Source organism: Lissotriton helveticus, chromosome 5_1 (assembly GCF_964261635.1).
Source record: "Lissotriton helveticus chromosome 5_1, aLisHel1.1, whole genome shotgun sequence".
NCBI lineage: Eukaryota > Metazoa > Chordata > Amphibia > Caudata > Salamandridae > Lissotriton > Lissotriton helveticus.
In genome coordinates this window covers 73074992-73100273 of record NC_136065.1, presented here as the reverse complement: position 1 = coordinate 73100273, position 25282 = coordinate 73074992, and the positions used below count along the sequence as shown (strand labels likewise).

General features: G+C 47.5%; 1 long non-coding RNA gene across 3 annotated transcripts in view; it reads right to left on the bottom strand.

Moving 5' to 3' along the window:
- LOC144754143 (uncharacterized) overlaps window positions 1–25282 on the bottom strand; it is a 213515-nt gene that overhangs the window by 43706 nt on the left and 144527 nt on the right. For all 3 annotated transcript variants that reach the window (XR_013594671.1, XR_013594672.1, XR_013594673.1), the window contains exons 5-6: window positions 1320–1453; window positions 95–162 (exon numbers count right to left, since the gene is read on the bottom strand). This is a non-coding gene — a long non-coding RNA (uncharacterized LOC144754143). The remainder of the gene's footprint in view (window positions 1–94; window positions 163–1319; window positions 1454–25282) is intronic.

Here is a 25282-nt window from a genome sequence, read left to right as displayed (position 1 = left end):
CATACAGTTTTGCAGAACAAATTCTAATATATCACTATCTTGTTAAAAGTGAAGACATCAAGAGAACATAGGAACATTGAAAATGTTCCCTTACCTTCTAACTGCAACAGACTTTGATGCACAGGAAGTAGTAATTGGTCTAGTTCTGGGAGAATGTGTATGCTGTAAAACAAGAAAGGCAAAACAGGATAGAGAAAATGTGTAGGAGTTCTGTCCTTTCTTCTTTTTCATTAGCAGCATTTCAACATTTGCTTATCTGGTACCATATATTTTTAACAGCTCAGCAAAACTCAACACTTCTACGTGCAACAAACAAGCTGTACAAGACAACCGTGGAGAAATTGCAAAGCTATTTCTTCTCAAGCATGCTGCCAACAAATGCTGTTTTAAAACAAATATTCTTCCTCATTCTTTCCCTGGAAAAGGGGGAAGTCAATTACTCTGCTTCTTCAGCATCAGTGTCAATACTGGAAACAGACAATGATAGTTCACTTTGTCATGGATTAATGACTGTAGTCAATTTAAATAAGAATGTAAGTGCAATAAAAGGGAGCTTCAGTTAACTGAAATCACTGTTGTAACTTTGGCACCTTGCACACATAACCTCTACCTCTTCTGGCCACAATGCAAAATTAACATCAACCAATAATATTTGAATCTAACCTTTCAAATGGTGACGATGGAAACCTAATGTTGTTTCCTTCTGATTATTGGCTAAGCTTTTTGGCAATATAGACCAAGACAGGAGAAACGTACATTGAACAAAACATTCCACATCGCTTCTCCCCCAAATGATATAAAGGTTGGTCTTCCTTGGAAAACGTTTCAATGTGAAACTGTAAACAATGCAATGCACTTGCCATCATTCACTTGTAGAGTCCCATTCTAGTGCATTAGTTGTAAACATGTATTACTGCAAAAGGTCTGACCTAAGTACATGAATGAAAATACAAGTAATGAGTTGTGCTTTGTTTGGAGTTTAAGGCTCACTTCTGCAGCTAAAATAATAAAGACAAATGTCTGATTCCAAACAAGAAATTCTCTCGATAATTTCTCCACAAATGCTGCCAGTTGAATTTTTATTTCTTTGACCCATTATACTAGTTCCTGCACCCACATTCCAAAAACACTCATTGTGCACAAATGTGTACAATTAAAAAATATATATTTTCCCATCATATGCTACATGTCATGTTAACACTTTTCAGAATACATCCACTGAATAGTTACACATTTTAAACATTTAACTTTAGGCACAGACATTTGCTAGCCATTAAGCAAATCCTGCAAACAAGTATTTTTGTTTTTAACATACTTACTCGTATAATTAATCGAATAGCTTCACCACCAGATGTAGCCATTACTTTAGTACTATTCGCAACCAGATTTAATAGCTGGCATTACATTTTTGGCACCCTGGTCAAATTTGTTCCCCAAGACTGATGAAACATAACTAGAAAAAAAGAACAAATGTCAAGACAATAAAATATTAACTTTGCTGGGTCAATTGGGGGGCTATACAAATTTTACTCTTTCCTTTTGACACACCACAACAAATGTCATGCTTTTTATAAATGGAGACAAACTTAACACGCTAAACATTCTGTAATATACATTTTACACAATCTAGCATAACACATACAAGCCATGTTTGTGTATTGCAATTATTTTTCAGCAGTTTATTGATAAATTTGCGTAGGCTTGGCGTTTTTTTACTTTACAAGTATGAACACTGTCATTTAATGTTTTCCCGATTTGTATATCTTCATTACGAATTGACAGTAGCATGTGTTTGTATAACACAAAAGGCAAGTCCAATACAGACATTTAAATATCACCAAAGGAAGGGGGCGCTAGAGGGCGCACAGGCGGAATGGCAGCCTTGTGGTAAGGCTCCCACTGCCTGGGACAATCATCCGTAATTAATCCTGTAAAATAGTATGCTTACCGGAAGCCACGAAGGAAACGAGTAGCTGATCCTATCCCCCAGCTACGGTGCAAGTTTGGGACCGATCGTATGCTCCCAGCCTGAGAGACAAGAGAAGAAAGATTCCCCAGGAGTGGCGCTGGAGCGTCAGGGTACAAGCTGAGCGGCGTCTGGTGGCAGGAGAGTCCATGGTTTGCCACGAGGTAGGTAGGCCTGGACGGTTGGTGGCAGATAACGAGGGGCCAGCCCCCGGCGATCTATAGTGTGCAGGGAGTCCAGTGGGGGAAGCGTGAGAGGCGGCCCCCCTCCCTGAGAGAGAAGTCACTACAAGTCGCGGTAAACTACGGTGACCCCCGAGGCGGCGTACAGGCCCCCAGCGCACGGAAGCCACATCGGATACCGGGGTGAGTTGGAAAAAGGCGCCGTGGGACCCAAACAAGAGACTGCGATCGCCTCTAAGCTGCGGCCCACGGCCCTGAAGTAGCGAGGCACGCTACTGCGTTTATGCCGGTTGGGGACTCAGCCAGGCTGCGGCGAGTCGGTGCGTGCACAATTGTTTCGACTGCTGGACTACATGCCCATAGTAGTTGTATTGGCTGTGGGGACCCCTGCTACGCTAAAAGACGAGACAGAAAGCATAGTGACGAGCTCGAGTTGGGGCAAGGAGAGTGACAGGCGCTTTGCGGTGTGCAGGGGCTGGATGCTGCAGGGATTGCCTGGCACCGGAGAACGTGCTTCCCACTGCTACTTAGGCCTCTGTGTGCTTGTGGACATATGGCAAACGTGCTGGAGTGTTTAGTTGCTGCCTAGAAGGTGCATGTAGAGATAGGCACTTGGAGGCTACTGAATACAAGGCTGGTAAACCCGGTGCAAACTCCACGCCCCACGACACGTGGAAGCCCTAGGTGCTGGGCCCTGGTGAGACGCGGGTGAGACCGTGATACAACCTCTTCACAGACAACATGGGGAAGCTAGATAATCGGCAACGAAAGCTCAGTTTCGAGACCTCCAAGAAGGGACCCAAGCTGGGCTCCTCATCGGCTGAACAGCATAGCGTGGACGCGGCGAATGGTGGAGAGGCGTCCACAGATCGGGATCTGCGCCAAATCCTACAGGAAACGAGGCTGGGGTTTGCCACTGTAGTGGATAAAGTGGATCGAATGTCCTCCAGAATGGATGCATTAGTGCACAAGGTTGACCTGCACGAGGAAAGGTTGACGGAGGTGGAAAGGCTTATCTCAGATTCGGATGATGGCACGGCCAGTCATGCAACTAGGCTGGCGCGGATGGGCAACCTACTCCGGACGATCGCGGCTAAAAATTAAGATTTGGAAGCCCGTAGCAGGCGAAATAACATGCGTGGTCAATATCCCGGAATCCACAAACACGGGGCGTATGGAGGACTATATCAAGAAACTCCTGCAGTCCGCGATTGGAGTAGAGGCGTTCTCTGCACAGTTAATCGTCGAGCGAGCACACAGAGCTTTAGGCCCACAACCGAAGCCCGGACAACCGGCGAGGCCAATCCTAGCGCGCCTGCTAAATTATCGGGACCACGACGTGGCCCTGCGGGCTGCTCACGAAGCAGAAGCTGGTATATGATGGTGTGACATTCACAATATTCCCGGACTTTACTCCGTTAGTACAAGAAGAACATCACAAGTTTCTAGAGGTGAAAAAGAAATTATGTGCAGCGCAGATCGACTATGCGTTACTATACCCAGCGAGGCTGCGGGTAACACACCAGGGTAAACAACGGATTTTCACCAACCCACAACATGCGGAGGACTATCTTCGACAATGGAAGCAGGCACAATGTGGGGCAGAGGATCGTGATGCGGCAAAGCCCGACAATCCTCAGGAAGAGGGCGATAATGCTTGACCTTTTGCGGGAACACTTGTGACCTTTTTATGAGTCCTATAGATGATTTGAGTGACGCTGGTGCCCCATACGGAAGCAAAGTGGCTGGGGACACTACATACTGCACAAGACTGGAATGACTGGTGTTCCAGTGGTAACGTATTCCAGGCCCCACCGCCCCTCCTTGGCTAAAGCCCACCGGTCGTACAGGTCTTGGGGCTTAAAGAGGGACGGTGGCTGTGTGACTGTCTGAAGCGTTTCCCCCATGGGTGATCCCCAATGTTGACTCGTATCATAGTGATAGAAATAATGTTCCTGTTGGGTGGGATGGGTGGGGGGGGGGGGGGTGTTGGTAGAATCTTCTGGCATGTTGGGGTTGCTTCAGTGGGTGGGGGGAAGGGCCGGGAAGGGAGCACTGGGAGAATGGTGCATTTTTCTGGACAGTATGTGGGGAGGGGTTGGGGCGTTGGTGTGGGAGGTACTGTATGCTGCTGGTACTTTTTGGTGGGTTACTTTGGCAGGGGGCCCAGGGCAGGTGCTGACATCAGTGACTAGTTGGGGGTGCCTCAGTAGGGGATGGGGTGGAGGGGGTTGTTACAAGTTAACCTGTTGGTGTCAAATGTACGATTCACATTCTGAAACGGCATTAGAATTGGGAGGATGATGATACCATACTATACTTTGCGGTTTTATTCTGAATGCATTGTGTTTTACTGATGGGTGATACGGTCACACATAATTGTAAGATTTTATCATGGAATATCAGAGGACTTAAGGACCCTAGAAAGTGCAGACAAGTCTTGGCCTACCTAGATAGGCATAATGTAAACGTTGTGCTCTTGCAGGAGACGCATATGGCCCCTCAACCTAACCCTTCCTTTGCAAGCCGATGGGCAGGAGTCGGAGTATTTTCTAACTATTCCTCCTATGCTAGAGGTACTGCCTTACTGATCCATCGTTCGGTCCCCTTCACACTAGTGGGACAGCTGGTGGACAAGGCAGGACGCTATGTAATAATGTGGGGGAGGTTGGGAGGTGATGTCATCACAACTGTCAATTGTTCTGCTCCTAACACGGACAATCCGGGGTTTTTTACTTTACTATGGGGCAAGATTCTAGATGTCGGGTCCCGACATATAGTCTGGGGAGGTGACTTTAATGTGGCAGTAATGCCCTCGCTGGATAGAGCAGACGGACAGGCATATTATCACCCTAGAATGCGAGAGGCATTGGGGGGCATCATAGAAGAGGGAGGCCTGGTGGACAGTTGGGAGACATATACACCCCACGCTCCAGGAGGGCACACACTTTACCTATTACACGGGTACTTGGGCGAGACTTGATTGTTTGACTGGTGACCTAGCACTTGGGATCACGGAAGTCAGACATCTCGCTAGAACCCAATCGGATCACTGTCCTGTCCTAGTCGCGTTGACTATACCCGGCTATGATCGCCCTAAGCGCACCTGGCGACTTCAGCCCACTGCCTTACTAGACACAGTTTTTCGCGAGGAATTAAGGGAGGATATAAAGGACTTTTTCCCCCGCAATAAGAACATGGTGGACAGTGTTGAGATGATCTGGAAGGCCGTGAAGGTCACAGTTCGGGGGTGGTTTATGGCCAAAAGCTTCGGGGTGCTCCAAGACATACGGCGCACTCTAAATTAGAGAGAGAGTTGCAAAAGCTTGAGAGACAAAATGGCGGGGCGGGATGGAGGGACTGCACACAAACAGTTTCGCACAAAACTGACTGATTACGAAGAGGAGGCGCAACGCGAAGCGAAATTTAGAAGTAGATACTGGATAACCCGTAAATATAGTGAGGGAGAACGACCGGGAAGGGCACTGGCTGAGGTAGTACGGATTGAATGAGGCACCAATACCATCTTAGAGATTATTGATCGAGAGGGTGAGACGTGCAGAGACAGTGACTGGATTTTACAGACTCTCCATAAACTCTACATGCACGTATACACTACACAATCCACCAGGGATATAGATTTAGATGGTTTTCTGGGGGACCTAGGTCTATGTTGGTTGAGTGACGTGCACAGAACCTTCCTCAGTGCGCCGTTCGAGATGGATGAAATCAAGGAGGCCATAATGTCCCGGGGGAATGGAAAAGCACCAGGCTTAGATGGAATTTATGCGGAATTCTATAAATGCTATATTGACATCATGGCGCCGGTACTGAAAGAGGTTTTTGAGGGATCCCTGGAGGTGGGGATTCTGCCCGGATCCATGCGTGAAGTGATGATTGAAACCGGGCAAGGATCCTACGCGATACAATTTACAGGCCATTGTCATTAATCAATTGTGACGCAAAAATCTTGGCTACGGTATTGGCAACGAGGCTGTCCCTTTTAATGACTAAAATAATACTTCCCGATCAATCGGGCTTTGTCCCAACGAGAGCGACATCTCAATCTACGGACGTTGTTCTCCCTCATACAGACTGTTGCCCCGGAGTTACCCCTAGCTGCTGTGTTTCTGGACACTTCGAAAGCGTTTGACTCCGTGTAGTGGCGCTATCTTTTCACCGTCTTATATAAAATGGGGTTTCCGTCTATATTTATAGCATGGGTGCAGCTACTATACACAGAGCCTACGGCGAAGTTCCTTGCGAATGGACATCTTTCAGACACACTCAAGATCACTAGGGGCACCCGCCAGGGTTGCCCGCTGTCTCGCCTATTCGCCATCGCGATAGAACCTCTGGCATGTAGTATACAACAGCTCCATCAGGATTGTGCTTTCCGTTGCTTCCAGTGCCAGATGTCTATTTCTCTATATGCGGACTATGTCACTCTGTATGTCGCAGATCCTGAAAACAAGCTGAATGCACTATTACAAGAATTCATTGCCTTTGGCAGACTGTCCGGAGAAGCGATTAACTGGGGGAAATCAGTTTCTTCCCCTGACCCCTGCGGTGCGGGAGTTCCCTCTGGAATGGTGCCATGGTGAGCTACGCTGTTTGGGGCTTCAGATCTCTAAAGACAGGGATGGGACATTGGGACTCAATTATGGGACAGCCATAACGAAATTAACAGACAATATTACGAGGTGGATCGCGCTTCCGCTGTCCATGGCTGGCAGAGTCTCCCTTGTAAAACTGGTCATATTGCCCAGGTTATTATATTACTTCCTTAATATCCTGTATTACCCCAATGCCTTCTTTTTTAAAACCTTGCAATCCGACTTGATCAGGCTAGTGTGGGGAGGGCTGCGGTCAAGGCTCAAATGGGCGGTTTTAACACAACCATATAGTAAAGGAGGATTTGACGTCCCGGACTTCGAGGCATACTACATAAGTGCACAGGCCCACTACTTATACCACTGGGTGAAACCCACTCGCTACATGCCCCAAATCGCCGTCTAGGACTGGAATGCACATCCTATACCGCTGAATGGCATTGTCTATGGGGCCCCGGCGGACTTAGACACCCCTCCAACCACTGTAACTTGCACGATAGATGCCTGGCAGAGGTTGCTGCGTAGGGTTCGGGCGCCACTGCTGTATGCACCACAAATGCCTCTCACCTATCCTTCAGGGGTAGGATTGCTGCAGGAGGCTGGTTTCCAGAGGATGTGTCGGGCACTCCACATAACGTGGGGGATTTATTCGTTGAACAAAAATTCCGTACTCGAGAATGTTTTTTCGGTGAATACACTCCTAACCCACTAGAGGTGTTTTACTACATTAGACTAAGGGAAAGCATGAGGGTTCTTCTCCCAGATTATCCTAGTGAGCCAGACTGCGTTGCCCCCCTCAATGTTGTATTGGGTAGCGGCGATGGTGCGCAAATGGTATTGCGCATATACGAAAGTCTCAGCAATCACACGCCAGAAGTCACAAGCACGGCAAGGAGGCACTGGAATGAGGATTTAGGTGTCGAAATAACCGATGAACAATGGGAGTACCGCTGTGCTATTACCAGGTGCATGACAGCCAGTTGCCGCTTCAAGATTATCCATTATAAATATCTGCACAGACTTTATTATACTCCAATGAGTAAATATAGATTTAAATAGTCTGACGCTGATCGCTGCTAACGTTGTGGGCGGTCTGGCGCCGGCTTCTTACATTTAGCTTGGGAATGTCCACAAGTGGCACAGTACTGGGAGACTATACATGGAGCACTTGAACAGATGTTGGACACACAGGTTCCCGCAGACCCATTAGTGTTTTTACTGGGATACACTGCACAGATACCTAAGACCAACAGAAAATTCATGGATATGGTATTGCTGCTAGCCAAGCGGCGACTTGCCTGTAAATGGGGGAGAGGAAGAGCTCCTAAATTCAATGAGTGGGTTCACGATATGGTGTATTGCTAGGACCAGAGCAAGGTACATGCGGAGACTTTACCCTTGTCCTCTAGACCCAAGGACATCTGGGGACCACTGCAGGCCTACTTGCTGCACCAGGAGGCAGCGTCTGAAGAGACATCTACTCCAGAAGCGCAGGGGGAGCATGAGGATGTTGGGGGTAGTGAAGCAGACTAGAGATTCATGGAAGGACGAACTTACATAGTGTTGCCATATTTTTACGGATAGAGGTCTGACCCAAAGCGTTATCCCATGTCGTTTACTGTGGGGGAAACTGAGGATGTATCATGATACAGATGGGGTCGGAATGGCTACTATATGTAACGCACAATGGGATGTTTGTTCATAATTATCAAATGCATGCATGAGTTCATTGAATGTGTTGGATATAAACTGCTACATATTGACTTACATACTGTACCATGCTGATGTGTTCTAAAGTGTGAAATCGTACTATGTTCAAAATGAGAAAATACCAAAAATAAAGTTATTAAAAAAAATATCACCAAAGGAAAACAACCTTAAAGTGCAAATCAGACCTTTGCCTGGCAAGTACTAAGACACTGGATTCTCTTTCACCAAAGGTGGCACTCGTTGGTCCCTTTTAAGGGTGCTCTTAAAAATCACTTCAACAAAAGCCAACATTTCTTCACCTCTTAATGTGTTGACCACTTTCCCCAATCCTAGTATCTTTAGACTGGATCACTTTGGTATGTCTCTTCTATCCCTATACTACACTGTGTACCTTTAACTGTTATTGACTGTGAAGTGACCACTGTGATGGTTTGGTCATATAAAAGTACAAATATTAACAAGATAGCAGAGATAAATAACTGTTTAAAATAGGGGGAAATGTACGTGCTTAGATGGTTTATTGAGCTTGGCAAAGCAAGGGTAGAGGGGTCCAAGGACAACAGCTCCCTCGTGTGTCAGTGTGACAAATCTGCTATCACAGAGCAACTTGTGATACATTTTTGCTACACTAAGAGGCGCTCCTGGGCACATATGGTAAACTATAACATAAGTTGTGTATAGCCACCACTGTAGATTCAATGCAGTTTGCTGGTCTACTTCGGATTCCTGATGTGTAAGACACTCAGCCACAAAGGCCAACTCGGAAGTTGTATAGATGTTTAGATGGCTACCCTAACCTCAATGGGCATTTATATCAAAAGATTCATTGATTAAGGTTAGTGGATGTTATTATGACTACAGCCCTCTCACCAAGTCAACTTCTGTTATGTGTTAAAGTTCCTTCTGTCGTCGACTGTGAATACATGGTATCATCCTGTCAGTGGACATGTGTAGGGTATTTTCTGTGGAACTTCAATTCCAATGGTTCTCTGCTTAAGGTTAGTGGTTATTTATATCCTACCATTCCCTGCTCTTGCTCAATGGATGTTTATGCACCATAGTTTCTGTTCATTGTTAGTGGATGTTTATACCATAGGGCTCTGCACTGATTGGCAGTCCAAATTTATGTTGTAAGATTACCTGCTCATGGCCGGGGGGGTGTTTGAATCCTAATGTTCCTCCCTCATTGTCTACGGTTCCTCTTTTGTCAGTGAGTTTTTATGTGTAGAACACTTGATAAAATAAAACCTTCACGTGTCAAATCACAAGCTACAGAATTGTAGTTGCTACAAGCTCGTAAGACACCCAATTATCCATAATGCCCAGAATTATTTATTAAATCTCCGAAAACTGTATCTGCTTAACTCAGCAGACCCACAACGGTCACTAGCAGCTGCAAAAGAAGGGGGCAGAAGAATAAAAATACCAACATATCTATTGCCTTCCGACCTCTCCCCCAGAGGAGTATACCTCAATGCTTCTGGTTTAAGCACCGCTCTTCCGAGGGCCCCCAGCCAACTCCCTTTCTATCTAAGGTGAATGGCTAAACGTCAGTTAACTAGAGATGCTGGCTAGCTGGACACGTGCATCTAATGGAGCTTATGTCCAGAGTGGAATTCGGCTCTCCAAATGATCCGTGTCCATCAAAGTTTCTGAAACATTTAGTTTTGGAAATCTCCGGCCTTTTTTTGGATCATTAAATTCTTACTACGTGGAAGCATCCCGAATTCCTATGAGGAAGCAATTGTAATCCCTTTGCAGAAAAAACAAGGGGAAGCCCCCTTCTTTTGAAAAAATAGCATACTATTTTTTATCTGCTGTTTCTGGCTAAACTATTAGAAGCCCATGTGACACAAGCAGTGTACGCCCTTCCTCCAACATTGTTCTAACCATTTAAATAGGCATCAAGCTGGGTTTTGCTGTAAGCAGTGCCTTGAGTCGGTCATGCTGGCAGTAGTTGACTACATTGCAAGGCCTGCAATGAAGGCCTGCCCTCCGCTCTGGTGGTGTTAGATCTGATAAGAGCCTTTAACACAATTAACCATTAAATATTAGTGGACTGGATGGAGGCGGCTGGACTCCAGGGGTCCACCCTTGGTTGGATGAGATCCTTCATGAGGGACAGTACACAATCTGTCCACTCAGATCTTTTTAAGGCCATGGCTGGACTATGGATCTCTTGAATTGCCAAATTTACAACTATGCTGATGACTCTGCTTATCAGAATTGATGGCTCCCTTGCTTCCAGTGGAATTTCAAGTCTATTCTGCGTTTCAGTGGGCATGGCCAAGATGGCGGATGGGTAGGACGTCTTTTCCCAGATCTCCATCCCGCCACCAGCCAAAGCCATGTACATCACTGTAATTGCCCAGCTGACAGCCCCGCAGAGGTGCTGGGATGCCTTTGATAGTGGTGCGCCCCATGGTGAGCCGGAGAAACAGATACCTACTCCCCAATTCCGTCAAAGGCATCCGGCTAAGAGCGACCCGGACTTGGCAAGATGGCAGCCGCACCCTTACTTTAATATTCCAACATATGAAGGCTTGTCGTAAGGATGAGAAGCTAGAGGAAGACATTGTAATTTGGAGAGAGTTATGCAGGGATTTGTTGACTCCAACGGGGACGGAAGCCGAGCGGGACAGTGGATCTGTCAGTAGCAGCGACACCTAGAGACTGGTGACTGGACATCTTCCTAACTAAGTATACTGACATAGGGGCGTGGCTGGGCCGCTGTACAGAATGGCCTCTTAACCTCGCAGCTCCGCCGGCCGAGCGCAAATTCTGTTAATTATCCGATCAAATCACGCTGCATTTCGGATCTACCTGTGCCCTGAGCTTGCTGTGGCATCCGGCTTCGACTTGTCGGTGTGTGACTGATGAGACATTTGCTGCTCCGGAGATAAGACTAACTTTCTCCTGGATCGGATGAGAGGCCTACGCAAGTGCCTGGGACCGGGGACTAGAGTAGCGTGAGCCACCGGAGAAGCGTTCGAACTATACCTGAGCAGGCTGCCTGCCTTCGTACGGCACGCAGGGGTTGTCAATCGGTGGAGGTTCGCATGGAGACCTGTACGCTGCAGCGTGTGCTTTGAAAAGTAACTGGACTGATTGCTGCGGCGGTGAACTTTCTGACTGAGCCCGCTTGCCGACGAGAATCGCCTCAGGTCAGTGCATTTTGGTCTCCCGACCGGGAGGTGCCGCAGCGGGGTGCACCACCGTCCCCACGGTGAACTGGCTTTTTGCATGTCGCCCTGCCTCGCCTCTCGGTGCGATTGTATGCCCGTCATTGAGATTGCACTGACTGGGACCACCCTACTCGTGGCCAGGGAAGGGCACCGCCATTTTGAATCACTGGTATAAACGGACGGGAGTGCTACTCTGTTTGCCTGGTCTGAGTATTCGACGCTGCTGCGCCGTCCGGAGGCAGTGGGACTGTCTTGGTGGGCCTACTGAAGGGCAATGTGGGACATGTTAGCTGCCCTAAAAGGAGAATAACGGAGTAAGCACCAGATATAGAACACTTTTTATATCTGCACGGTGTACGATCTTTTGGTGTCGTTTGTGCTGCGGGACTTCGCCCAAGATTGAGCCTGCTCTGGCGGCTAAGTTTGTCCGTTTCGAAGGTGTGAAACTAGTAGCATTCAGTGAATACTGCGTCATTGAGGACTGCGAGCCAACGCCCTGCCGAGCAGTGCCACGACAGCCATTTTGTGTGAGACGATAAGTTCCAGTAGAAGATTTGAGTCCTTCACTTTCATATTTGCGATAATCCTCTTGCTTTATTGTGTGTACACCACGGGAGTCCGCCTGAGGTCCCACGATGGGGAAACCCGAGACTCGCCAGCCCAAAATAACTTTTGACAGAACCAAACTGCCTAAACCGTCCGACCCGGGGGGTGCGGACAAGGAACCTGCAGAGGAAGCAGCGGGCCAGCTACCTGCGGCAGATGTCTGAATGATGTTCGAGGAACTTAAGTCTGGCTTGCAGAGCATTGATGCAAAAATGGACACCATGGCTACTCAGATAGACAACATTACGAAACGAATGGACAAGTAGGACGGTAGGGTGAGTGTTCTGGAAACACGCGTCACCGAGACTGAAGAAGGTCAAACCGAGCTGGATAAGAAAGTGAGAGGCATGGACAAGGTGTTGGCCCTGATACAGCAGAAGAATGAGGATTTGGAGGCGAGGTCCCGACGGAACATACGGATAACAGGAATAGCGGAATCCACCGACATATCGAACATGGAACGCTATATTGAGGATATAATGAAGGACCTGTTCGGTGAGGGATTGTTCCCTATGTTCCTGGTGGAGAGAGCCCATAGATCTTTGGGCCCTAGGCCTAAACCGGGTGCCCCGCCTAGGCCAATCCTGGCCCGGATTTTGAACTACAGGGATCGAGATGCGATACTGCACCTTGCACGGGAGAAAGACAAAATTCAATATCGGGGCAACGACATAGCTATGTATCCGGACTTCACCCTGCAAGTGCAAGCGGCTCGCAGGGAGTTTATACCAGCGAAAAAGATTTTCCAACAGACCGGAACGAAATATGCACTCATTTACCCTGCCAAATTGCGGGTTCAAAGCCCTGACAGGCCTTCATACTTTGTGGACGCAAAAGCGGTGCTACAATATGCAAAACAACTGGTCAAGGAACAAAAACAGCGCTCTACTCCGGAGAGGCAGGACACTGCTGACCGGCTCAGCGACATACAATGAATCAAGTAACCTTTTTCATTTTGATTTCTGTTCCGTATGATGGTACTGGGGAAGACTGCAGAGTAGCAGATTGCTATCACTGGGATCCTAGTCACCATCTCTGAAGGCAGATTGCGGTTACGTGAGTCGAGCCACCCTCTCTATTGATGTTTGTTCGTTTTGTGCGCGGGTGGGTCCTGGAGATGTGGTTGTGAAGCCGATGGCTCGGCCACCCTGCCAAAAGTGCAGGGGAGCAAGGCGGTCACCCTGCGTACCCTCTGGGATGATTCCCGAACTCTGGTATTTGTTATGGTTGGGAATGTTGGTGGGAGGGGAGGGGCATTATCACGACCTGATTGGGGGGTTGATGCGGGTGGGTTGGGAGGGGACAATTGGCGTAGCATTCTGAGTTTATCAAACAGAAGGGAAGAGAAAGTCATTTCTGTCGACAGAACAGGTTTCTGTATAAATTCGGTGTGGATGAAATTGTTGGGAAATTATGGTATAGTGAACTGTGGACAATCTCACTGGTTACAGCTGCTAGACGCATTCTCTATTGATGGTTCGGATTTTAGGTCAGCTAGGACTGGAGAGTACAAGTGGGTATGTGTGACAATGAGCGCGATGAAGGATGTAATGCCTATTGAACAACTGTGAAGTCAATAAAATGTCTTTCTTGGAATGTGCGCGGTATGAATGATCGTAGAAAGGCGAGACTGGTACATTCCTACTTGTTGCGTAAAGAGGTAGATATCTGCCTTTTACAGGAAACACATCTGGCTACTAGCAGAACACCAATACTTAAACATGGCAGATGGGGGGTGGTGGTTGAAGCTCCATATTCAAACTACGCCAGTGGTGTGGCTATTCTGATTCGTAAGGCATTGCAGTGGTCCACTCACACACAGATTATTGACACGGAGGGCAGATTTATAATTTTGCTTGGCACGCTGTTTGGTACACAGACTGATAGTAAATGTATATGGCCCCAATACTGATTGCCCCTCCTTTTTCCAAAATGTATGGCATAAGGCCCAGATGTATGGAAGCGCAGCACCATTATGCGGGGGTGACTTTAATGTGGTACTCTCCCCGACTGACGATAGACAAGGGGTTTCCCGTGAGCACCACAAGAAAGCGGCTGCAACATTGGCGGATATAATTGATGACGCTGAGCTCGTGTACTCCTGGAGGGCCCTACACCCAGGTACTCGCATGGGTACATGCGTGACCGCACATCGAAACGCTTGGTCGCGCATAGATTATTGGCTGTTATCGAAAGACATGCACACTCTAGTAATAGAGACTGATCTACTCCCGCGATCCATTTCTGATCATGCACCAGTGAGTCCGAATAATGATTCCCATCCCGTGCGTTGCTTGACCAGGTGTTCCATGAGGAACTACGCGAGAAACTTACGGAGTACTTTGAACTTAATGAGGGCTCTGTGGACTCGCCGGGAGTGTTGTGGGAGGCGTTCAAAGCTATTGCTAGAGGCCACTGCATGGCTCTCAAAACAGGGGTTCTCGGATCCATAGGAACATATTAGATAATTTGGAGAAAGAACTTACGAGGCTTGAGGAGATTGCCAGATCCCCGACACCATCGACACAGGGAACATTCAGGGCTACACTAACGAAATATCAAGAAGAGGCGGAGAGGGAGACAGCCTTTCTTAATAAATATGCACAAGCTAGGAGATATGGTGAGGGCGAACGTGCCGGGAAAACATTGGCATCGTTGCTGCGCACACCCAGGGGCTCAGGGTACATCACAGACACGAGCGGCGTGACTGCTCGGACCCCACGGGACATACTAAACACTATGACGGCCTCCTACAAATCACTGTACACCTCTCTGACGAACCCGGAGGCCTCGGATATAGAAACTTATCTAGACACGATTAGCCTGGCATGGTTCAATGATGGGGCAAGACAATATATGGATCTCCAGTTCAATGTGGAAGACATTTGTGCTGTGATAGCGAGTATGCCGGCAGATAAGGCACCTGGCCCGGATGGACTGACGGCAGCCTTTTATAAGGAATACGTTGATGTGGTAGCGCCCCGGTTACACGGGGTTTTCCAGGAAGCTGTAGACACCGGGATGTTGCCACCCACACTCCGTGAGGCCATGATAATCACACTACTTAAGCCTAATAAGGATGTGACTTGTCCGGACTCCTACCGACCCCTCTCACTCATAAACCTGGACGCTAAAATATATGCCAGGCTATTGGCTGACAGAATGAAACCCATGCTGCTCCAAATAGCACTGTGCGATCAGTCCGGCTTCGTGCCTGGTCGCTCGACCTCTCACAACCTCTCACAACTTGAGTGCTTTTTGGCCTCTTACACTACCTGAGCCATGAGTTTAAAGCGGCTGCGGCCTTGCTGGATGCCACAAAAGCATTTGACTCCTTGGAGTGGCGTTTTTTGTTTGCTCTATTCACACGCATGGGCCTCAGCCCGTTACTCATACAGCGCATTAAGTTGCTCTACACACTGGCCCCATGGCGCGGGTTAACACCAATGGGCAATGTTCTGACCTGTTTCGCATCTCACGAGGCACGAGACATGGTTGCCCTCTGTCACCGCTCCTCTTTGCTATCACTACTGAGCCCCTAGCGGCCCGGTTGCGGCAACATCACACACATCGCAGCATAGGCTTCACATCACGCGGCCTACTAATATCCATGTACGCTGATATGACCATCTACATGACTAACCCTGAGGAGAATTTTGATCCCTTAATGAGGGAGTTTGTGCGATATGGAGGATTGTCGGCATAATGATAAATTGGAAGAAATCGGTGATGCTGCCGTTGACTGATGACACTAAGCGGTGCGACACAGCATACCCGATTGAGTGGGAGACTACTGAGGTTAAATACCTGGGCATCTGGTTCAGCAGGTCCATACAAGAAATCTGGCTTGCCAATTATGGCTCGGCCATGGACTGGCTGGAAGGAAAGGTTAAGAGATGGAAGACACTGCCGCTCTCCCTCACGTGGCGTATAGCAATAACGAAAATGGTCGTATTGCCAAAATTTCTATGTTTGTTAATGTTCCCGTGCCTCTCACCGTGCAATTTTTTAAACGGCTCAGGACAGCAATTTTGGAACTAGTGTGGGCGGGAAAACAACCTAGGGTCTCCTGGAACCTATTGACGCTCCCATTCGGTCAGGGCGGACTTGCTACGCCTGACTTCGAACTGTAGGCATATAATGCCCAAGCCCAATACCTACACTACTGGTACCACCCGATTCCATTCCAACCGCATTTTGCAATTGAGTTAGATATGGCTACACCCACACCTCTGAATACTACAGTCTATCATCCTTATAAAAGATCGCCCACGGACATAAACAAGGTGGAAGTGGTACGGTGGGCGTGGTCGAAACTAGCCAAGAGAGCGGGGAATCCGGAACTCTTTGCCCCTTCGATGCCGCTAGGAGGTAACCCACTGCTGGGGCCCATCATGGACAGGGGTGTGAAGGACCGAGCACGAAAGAGGTCTAACCAAGGCCAGAGATTTGTACCCGGATAATACGTTTCTAACCTTACAAAACATGTGTACGCCCGACATTCCTAATGCCTCAGACATGTTATTATATTACCAGTTAGAGCGGCATGCAGGTCTCGATATCCGGATTTTCCGGCTGCTCCTCCTGCGCTGCCTGCGTTGAAGGAACTGCTTTCTAACGAATCGCCTCGGAAACTAATAACACGCATTTATAGAGTGATGCAGGACACTTCTCCGGAGCTACTTAGCTCCTCAAAATCAGAATGGGAAGCATAATCTGGATTAGAGATCACCGATAAAAAATGGCAGTTCTGCTGCTCACAGCTCGAAAATCTGTCACCAAACTAGGCTGAGACGGATTCATTTTAATTACTTACATAGGGTTTACCGTACACCTAAACAACTACTGAAGATGGGTCTGCAGAGCGTTGCTAAATGCTGGAGATGTGGGGATATGATGGCTACCTTTTTCCACCTAACATGGGGGTGCCGGCAGATATCAAAATATTGGACAGAGGTGTTCCAGCATATGGGTCGCATGGTAGAATTGGATATAACGCCAGACCCTCTGATGGCGCTGTTGGGGTATGTCCCAGAGGTCCGTAAGAATGCACGTAAACTGGTTGCCCTCTTACTGCTGCTGGCAAAGCAACAAATTGTGATCCACTAGAAGAGAGGGCCTCCGCTTACGATAGCAAATTGGATAAAATCAGCTGTTTACTGCAAAGACCAATTGACAACGTATTGGGAACTAATGCCACCGAGGACCAGGCCTCCTGATATATGGGAACCATTGGTTGAATGTCTGAGTCATGGGGGTACAGACTTGTGTGCTGACTAAGTGTGTATATTGACTGAATGGCTGATTGTTTCTTTTGAGGTGAGGATGCCAGACGGATGAATGCTGTGTGAATGTGAGGAATGTTATTACGAAGAACTGGATTGACAACAGCTGATACAGCGAGAACCTGTTCTAGTCTCTGGAAGTGCATAGATTCTGTAGATCCGTTCTCTGCATAGATATGATGTGTGATAACTGCTCTATAATGCTAGCCGAATGGGGTTGCTTTGTTTTGTTAATGCCAAAGCCTTATATCACTATTAGATGAATCTATCATGCAAATTTGTCACTCTAAGACACCGTCGATATTGCTGGAGAATGTCATATTTTCGAAGATGTTGTAAATGATTGCAATAAGTATCTTAGTTTCTCTAATGCCAAATTCGATGCCTGCCTCCGGGTTGTTGGCCTAAAGCAGTGTCATAACTATAATTGTCAATAAAGGTTTTGGAAACTTAAAAAAAAAGTTCACATCATTAAAAAGAAAAAAAAAAGAAAAAAACTAAGTATACTGACATATATTGCTGTGCCATTCTTGTATAAATAACTGAAATGTGTATAGGACTCAGATGTATAATGGAAATAAGTTGAAAGGTATTACAGTGGGTAACTGTCGTAGAACTGCTCAGTTCTGTGTGTGAAAAATTGAATAAGGAATATGCTACTTACCAGTATGCATCTGTTCTTGGCATAGAGGGCTGCAGAGTGGTACATTTATGAATAGATCGCCATCTGGTGTTGGGCTCGGATGATTGCACTTTGTTTTTCTTCTGGAGAAGTCTTTGTCGTCATAGGTGACTCCTCCTCTCGGTGTTAGTGCGCATGGGCATCGGCTCCATCCTTAGATTGTTTTGCCATAGTAGGGTTAGATGGAGTAGTGTAGTGTAGTACATAAAGATATGCCCATGTAAATGTATCTAAATAAGATAATGTTGGGACAGACACAGGTTTCCGGGGAGGCAGGGAGGGCATGTACCACTCTGCAGCCCTCTATGCCAAGAACAGATGCATACTGGTAAGTAGCATATTCCGTTCGAGGCATATGGGCTGCAGATGGTACATTTATGAATAGATTGTACAGCAGTTACCTCCCTAGCGGTGGTCACCAGTGTCTGTCGCAACTGTCTGAAATAGAGTTTTTAATACAGCTTGGCCCACTCTGGCTTGTTGTGCAGCCTGTACATCAACACAGTAGTGCTTTGTGAATGTATGTGGTGTAGACCAAGTTGCTGCTCTACATATGTCATCTAGGGGAATGTTCCCTAAAAATGCCATAGATGCTCCTAGTTTCCTTGTGGAATGAGCTCTAGGAGGAACAGTTAATGTTCTCTTTGCTTTAATGTAACATATTTGTATGCATCTTACAATCCATCTTGCGATGCCTGCTTTAGAGATAGGATTGCCCTTATGTGTTGGGGAAAATGCTACAAATAGTTGTTTAGTTTTCCTGAAACCTTGTGTTCTTTCTATGTAGTATGAAATGGCTCTTTTAACATCTAGTGTATGTAGAGCCCTTTCTGCCACCGTCTGTGGCTTTGGAAAGAAGACTGGTAATTCCACTGGCTGATTGATGTGGAATGCTGAAATTACTTTAGGCAAGAACCTTGGGTTTGTTCTAAGAACCACTTTATTCTGGTGTATCTGTAGGAATGGTTCTTGTATTGTTAATGCCTGTAACTCGCTTACTCTTCTGAGTGAGGTAATGGCTATAAGGAATGCCACCTTCCATGTAAGGAATTGTATTTCGCACCTATGCATAGGTTCGAAGGGTGGCCCCATTAGTCTGGTGAGTACTACGTTGAGGTTCCAGACTGGGGTAGGTGGTAATCTTGGTGGAATGACTCTTTTAAGACCTTCCATGAATGCTTTTATCGCTGGTACTCTGAACAGTGATATGCGCTGCCTGTTTTGTAGGTATGCTGCTATAGCTGCTAGATGTACTCTGATAGATGTGTACGCTAGATTACATTGCTGTAAGTGTAACAAGTAGCAAATAATCTCCCTTGTTGATACGTCTAGAGGGTTGATATTGTTATTAGTGCAGTGTATAGCAAACCTCTTCCACTTAGCTGCATAGCATGCTCTGGTGGTTGGACGTCTCGCTTGCTTAATTATTTCCATGCAATTTGGGGGGAGATCTAAGTACCCAAATTCTATGATTTCAGGAGCCAGATCGCTAAATTCAATTGAGTTGGATCTGGGTGCATTATCTCTCCATGGTTCTGTGTAAGGTGCATGGGTAGAATTCGTAGCTTTTGATGTGGCACTTGTGAGAGTTGCAGGAGCGTGGTGAACCACGGCTGTCTTGCCCACGTGGGTGCTACTAGTATCATTGTCATTGAATGTTGTTGCAGTTTCCTGACCACTAATGGGATTAGTGGGAGAGGGGGAAAAGCGTATGCAAATTTGTTGGACCAATTTATCCATAACGCATTGCCCTGCGACAGGTGATGTGGGTACCTGGACGCGAAGCTTTGGCATTTTGCGTTCTGATGAGTGGCAAATAGGTCTATCTCTGGTTGTCCCCATCTTTGGAAGAATGGCTGCAGTATTTGTTGGTGCAGTTCCCATTCGTGTATTTGTTCCGACTGTCTGCTTAAGATGTCTGCTATCTGGTTTTGAACTCCTGGTAGGTGTTCGGCTAACAGATAGATGTTTTGAGGAATGGCCCATCTCCAAATCTCCTGTGCCAGTCTGGATAATTGGAGAGAGTGCGTCCCCCCCTGTTTTTGAATATAATACATGGCTGTCATGTTGTCTGTTCTGATCAGGACTGCTTTGTGGATAACATGTGTCTGAAAGGCTTTCAATGCTAGAAACACTGCCAGTAGTTCTAGATAGTTGATGTGCAGTGTTTTTTCCTGCACACTCCACCTTCCTTGTACTGTGTATTTGTCCATATGTGCTCCCCATCCGGTGAGCGATGCGTCTGCTGTTATTGTCACCTGTGGAATTGGCTCTAGGAACGACCGCCCCTTGGTAATGTTTGTTCTGTTCCACCACTTCAGAGAGCGGTGTGTGCGGTCGTCTACCAACACCAGATCCGTAATCTGTCCTTGAGCCTGATTCCACTGTGTCGCTAAGCATTCTTGTAGCGGACGCATTTGTAGTTTTGCATATGGTATTAGCAGTATGCAGGATGACATCATGCCTAGTAGCTGCATGAACACTCTTGCTGTTAGTGAGTGTTGTGGCTGAAATCTCTGAATGATTGTAAGCATTGCTTGGACTCTTATTGCATTGGGGTACACCTTGGCTTTTTCTGTGTCTATGGTAGCCCCCAGATATTGTTGAACTTTGTTTGGTTGTAGGTGTGACTTTGTGTAGTTCACCGTGAACCCTAGCTGGTGTAGTAGCTGAATTGTCTTTTGTGTGTGTTGCAGACACTCCTCTTGCGACCTGGCTTTTATTAGCCAGTCGTCCAAGTATGGGAAGACATGAATTTGTTGTCTTCTTAGGTGAGCTGCTACCACTGCCAGGCATTTTGTGAACACTCTTGGTGCCGTCGTGATACCAAATGGGAGGACTTTGAACTGATAGTGTTGTCCTTCTACCACAAACCTGAGGTATTTCCTGTGGGCTTTGTGAATAGGGATATGGAAGTAAGCGTCTTTTAGATCCAGTGTAGAAAGAAAGTCCCCTTTCTTCAGTAAAGGAAGTACTTGTTGGAGCGTGACCATGTGGAAATGTTCCGAATTTATGTATGCGTTGAGAGGTCTTAGGTCCAGTATTGGCCTTAGAGACCCGTCCTTTTTGGGGATTAGGAAGTATAGTGAGTATACTCCTGTTCCCTGTTGGTGCTGTGGAACCTTCTCTATGGCATGCTTTTCTAGCAGTGATATTACTTCCTGTTTTAACAGTGTCAGGTGATCTTGTTTCATTGGACGCTGTTTGGGGGGGATGTTTGGTGGGGTAGCTGTAAGTTCTAGGCAATAACCATGTTGGATAATTTGTCTTACCCACTTGTCTGATGTGATGTTTTCCCAGACAGGTAGGAACTGTGATAGACGTCCCCCTACCGGTGTTATATGGTCTGGGGGAAGTTCTATGAAGTCACTGTTTTGGGGTTGGAGAGTTGCGGTTGTTGTTGTTTCCGCGACCTCTACCCTTGTTGTTGTTACCCCTGTATCCACCTCTAGAATTACCTCTGGGTGATGTAGGTGTAAAAGAGGCTTGCTGTTGGTTTGTACCTGTACTTTTGGATCCTCCTCTATAGGTGGATCTACGAAAGGAACCTCTTTGTGTCGGCTGCTGCAATGCTCCCATTGATTTAGCCGTTTCTGTATCTTTTTTCATTTTTTCTAGGGCCTCATCTGTCCCTGTGCCAAAAAGTGTTTTCCCATCAAAAGGTTGATTAAGTAACGAGGTTTGTACCTCTTGTTTGAATCCTGACACTCTGAGCCATGCATGTCTCCTTAGCATGATGCTTGTATTTGTCGACCTTGCCGCAGTTTCTGCCGCGTCTAGGGCGCACTTTATTGAAGTGTTAGTAATTAACTTCCCTTCTTGTATAAGTTGATCAGCTCTCTTTTGATGTTCTTTAGGGAGGTGTTTGATGAGTGTTTCTAACTCATCATAATGCGCTCTGTCATACCTTGCGAGTAGTGCTTGCGTATTAGCTATGCGCCAACTGTTTGCCGCTTGAGATGCTACTCTCTTGCCAGAGGCATCTATTAGTTTAGACTCCTTGTCAGGAGGTGGCGCTTCTCCCGTAGATAAAGAGTTTGCTCTCTTGCGAGCGTTTGTGACCACTAGTGAGTCTAGAGGAATTTGTCCCTTAATGTATATTGGGTCTTTTGGAGCTGCCCTATATTTTTTATCAATTCTTGGGTTCAATACCCTAGCCCTCACTGGGTCTTTGAATATCTCTGATGTATGACTGAGAAGGCCTTTTAGCATTGGTAGTGTTCCTGATGTTCTTTGTGCAGTAGGTAGTGTCTCTAATAAGAAGTCCTGTACTAGAGGTTCTGTATGTAGGTCTACCTTATGAAATGTTGCTGCTCTAGTAATGAGTTGTGCAAACCCAGTATTGTCATCAGGAGGTGAAGGTTTTGAGGGATATGACTCAAGGTCGGTATCATTACCTGATCCCACATTATACTCCTCCCATGGGTCTGCCTCCTCTGGGATTGTGTCCTCATCATCCCCAGGGTGTCCCCCCTCCCCTGTGTCACTTTCTCCATCTGTTGTAGGTGTAGATGGACGTGTGGGAGGAATATCTGGCCTATTGTGAGGAATAGGCGGAGATGGTGTGTGAGGTTTGGGAGAAGGGGGAGGAGTTGTATTCGTCCCCATTGTTCTCTTCTTTGGATGAGCCTTGTCGTCCAAATGTTCATGTTTCCTCTTTTTAGGTAGCTCTGTGACTACCTTGCCAGTCTTTGGGTCAATAAACAAAGTCTTTTGTTTAGGATCCGTTCCGTGTTCCTGTGTCGGTACCGCAGTTTTCGGTTCCGAAAGGTGTCTTTTCTTTGAAATGTCCATTTGTATTTTCGGTGCCGAAGTTTTGTTCGGATCCGACTTCTTCGGTATCGAAGATGTCCCTTGTGTCGAGGGTGTTTTCGGCGCCGAAGCGTGCTTCGGTGTCGACATGGACTGCTTCGACTTCGAGCTTTCCTTTATTTGGTGCTTCGGTGTCGATGTGGTTGGTTTATCGGAACCGGAACCACTATGATGGGGGACCGAGTGTTTCGGTTTCTGTTTCGTTGCCGGGCTCGAAGGCGGGGCGTTGGAAACTTTTTTCGGTTGTCTGACCGGGCTCGAGGGCGGGGTCGACACCGTGCGGGGTTTGTTTTTCGGTAAAGGGACGTCGTCACTCACGGTTTGTTGGACGTCGAATTTCTCGACGTCGGACTCGTCCGCTTCTGACCCCGCCTCGTCGGCCTCTTCTTCCTCCTCTTCTGGTTGCTGGTCCTCGAACAGCTCCGGGATTGCTTGTGACTGCATTCTCGATACCTCGTGTCTTCTGGCTCGACGGTTTCTAATCGTCGACTTTGACGAGAATGCTGCACAGGCCTCACAGTCCCTGGATTCGTGTTCAGGGGACAAGCAGAGGTTGCACACTTCGTGTAGGTCCTTGTGTGGGAACTTAGCACCACACGTTGGACATTTTTTGAATGGAGTCCTTTCCATGGACCCCGGGCTGGACTACGTAGAGTTTCTCGTAGTCGTCGTCCTTCGAATCGCGTCGGTATGGGGTGCAGTCGCGTTCGATAACGATACCGTCGATTTGGAAAGGAATACGCGCCGGTTATAACCTTCTTTGTTGAAGTCGGTCCGGAGCGCTTCGATCCTCATCCGAACCCGATGGCGGAAAAAAACAATCTAAGGATGGAGCCGATGCCCATGCGCACTAACACCGAGAGGAGGAGTCACCTATGACGACAAAGACTTCTCCAGAAGAAAAACAAAGTGCAATCATCCGAGCCCAACACCAGATGGCGATCTATTCATAAATGTACCATCTGCAGCCCATATGCCTCGAACATAAAGTTTTTAAAAAAGTCTACTACTAGGCCCTGACTTTAGCAACCGAAAGAGGTCACAGTACCTCAGTGACACCCGCAAGCCTCTGATACAGTGACACCACTGGACAGCGGATCACTCCCCCTCCTGCAGCAATAAGAGGTGAGCCCAACTGCCTGCAGGGCAGTGCAGCCTTCCGAACATGCCAGAAGTCGTGCTGTGCGGCCTGCATGTCGCCCTTTATCGCCCGAGGTGCGGCGTTGATCAGCCATCTGGCCCGACCTCGGCAAGCCAGGGCAGTGAACATTCGACAGATTGATAACAGGGGAGAGATTGGAATTGGGAGCCCACGCAAGTGACTGGTTGGCAAGCAGTGATTTCCTGCAAGGTCCCAGGGAACACCGCTGCCTGCTTTTCGGACGGCCCTAGAGCCTATGCTGCAACAGGCCCGGGGCTCTCCCATCCAGGCCATGTAAGTGAAGACCCAAATCTAAGCCCCATTGACTTCAGAGTGCCTATTAGAATCCACAGCTTCCCTGCAGATATGCCAAACCCTGTGCTGGGATTTCTTGGAGCATGGTCTTTCAGTGCTAGATATCCAGGTCTTAGGAGATTCTTATAATGGAGAACTGGTCACGCCCGACTACAGATAATAAGTGAATTAGCCCTGCACCAGGCCCACACTTCTGCATCGGGGGAGACAGACAAGGGAACGTTGCTTAAACCACCGCAGATGATATCCTTCTGGGGTTCTCGTGACAGCCTAGAGAGGCCACCCGCAGCTACTACACTGGTCCATACTCCGGCCATCTGGGATTCTCTGGTCAGCTTAGTGAGGCCCTCCGTGGCTAATACATTACTCCATACCTAGGTCTAACTTCATGGCGACGCTGACCCTGGGGCATGCCCTGGTCGAACCCCCACATGTGCTGTATCACAGACTCACGATACTGAGCCGCTCCATACTGGGCCTATAACCGAAGCATTTTAGCCACTTGCCTCGAATCCCAGTTAACAGATATGACAACACACTGTGAGCTCATGCAACTGGCAGAGCTGACAAGGACTCTAGCAGATGGCTGAGTGAGACACTTGCCTGCTTGGCACCCGGGCGCTAGGGGGGCATAATGGGCCAGCTGCCCCTACTAGAATTCGCCTGTACCAAGATCTACGCACTGCGGAATTCTTCGGAGACCAAGGCTGGGGCGATGCAGAACTGGGAGACAATCTCTTGAGTCTAGGAGAGATGGCAACAACCCGAACGAAAAAGGACCACAA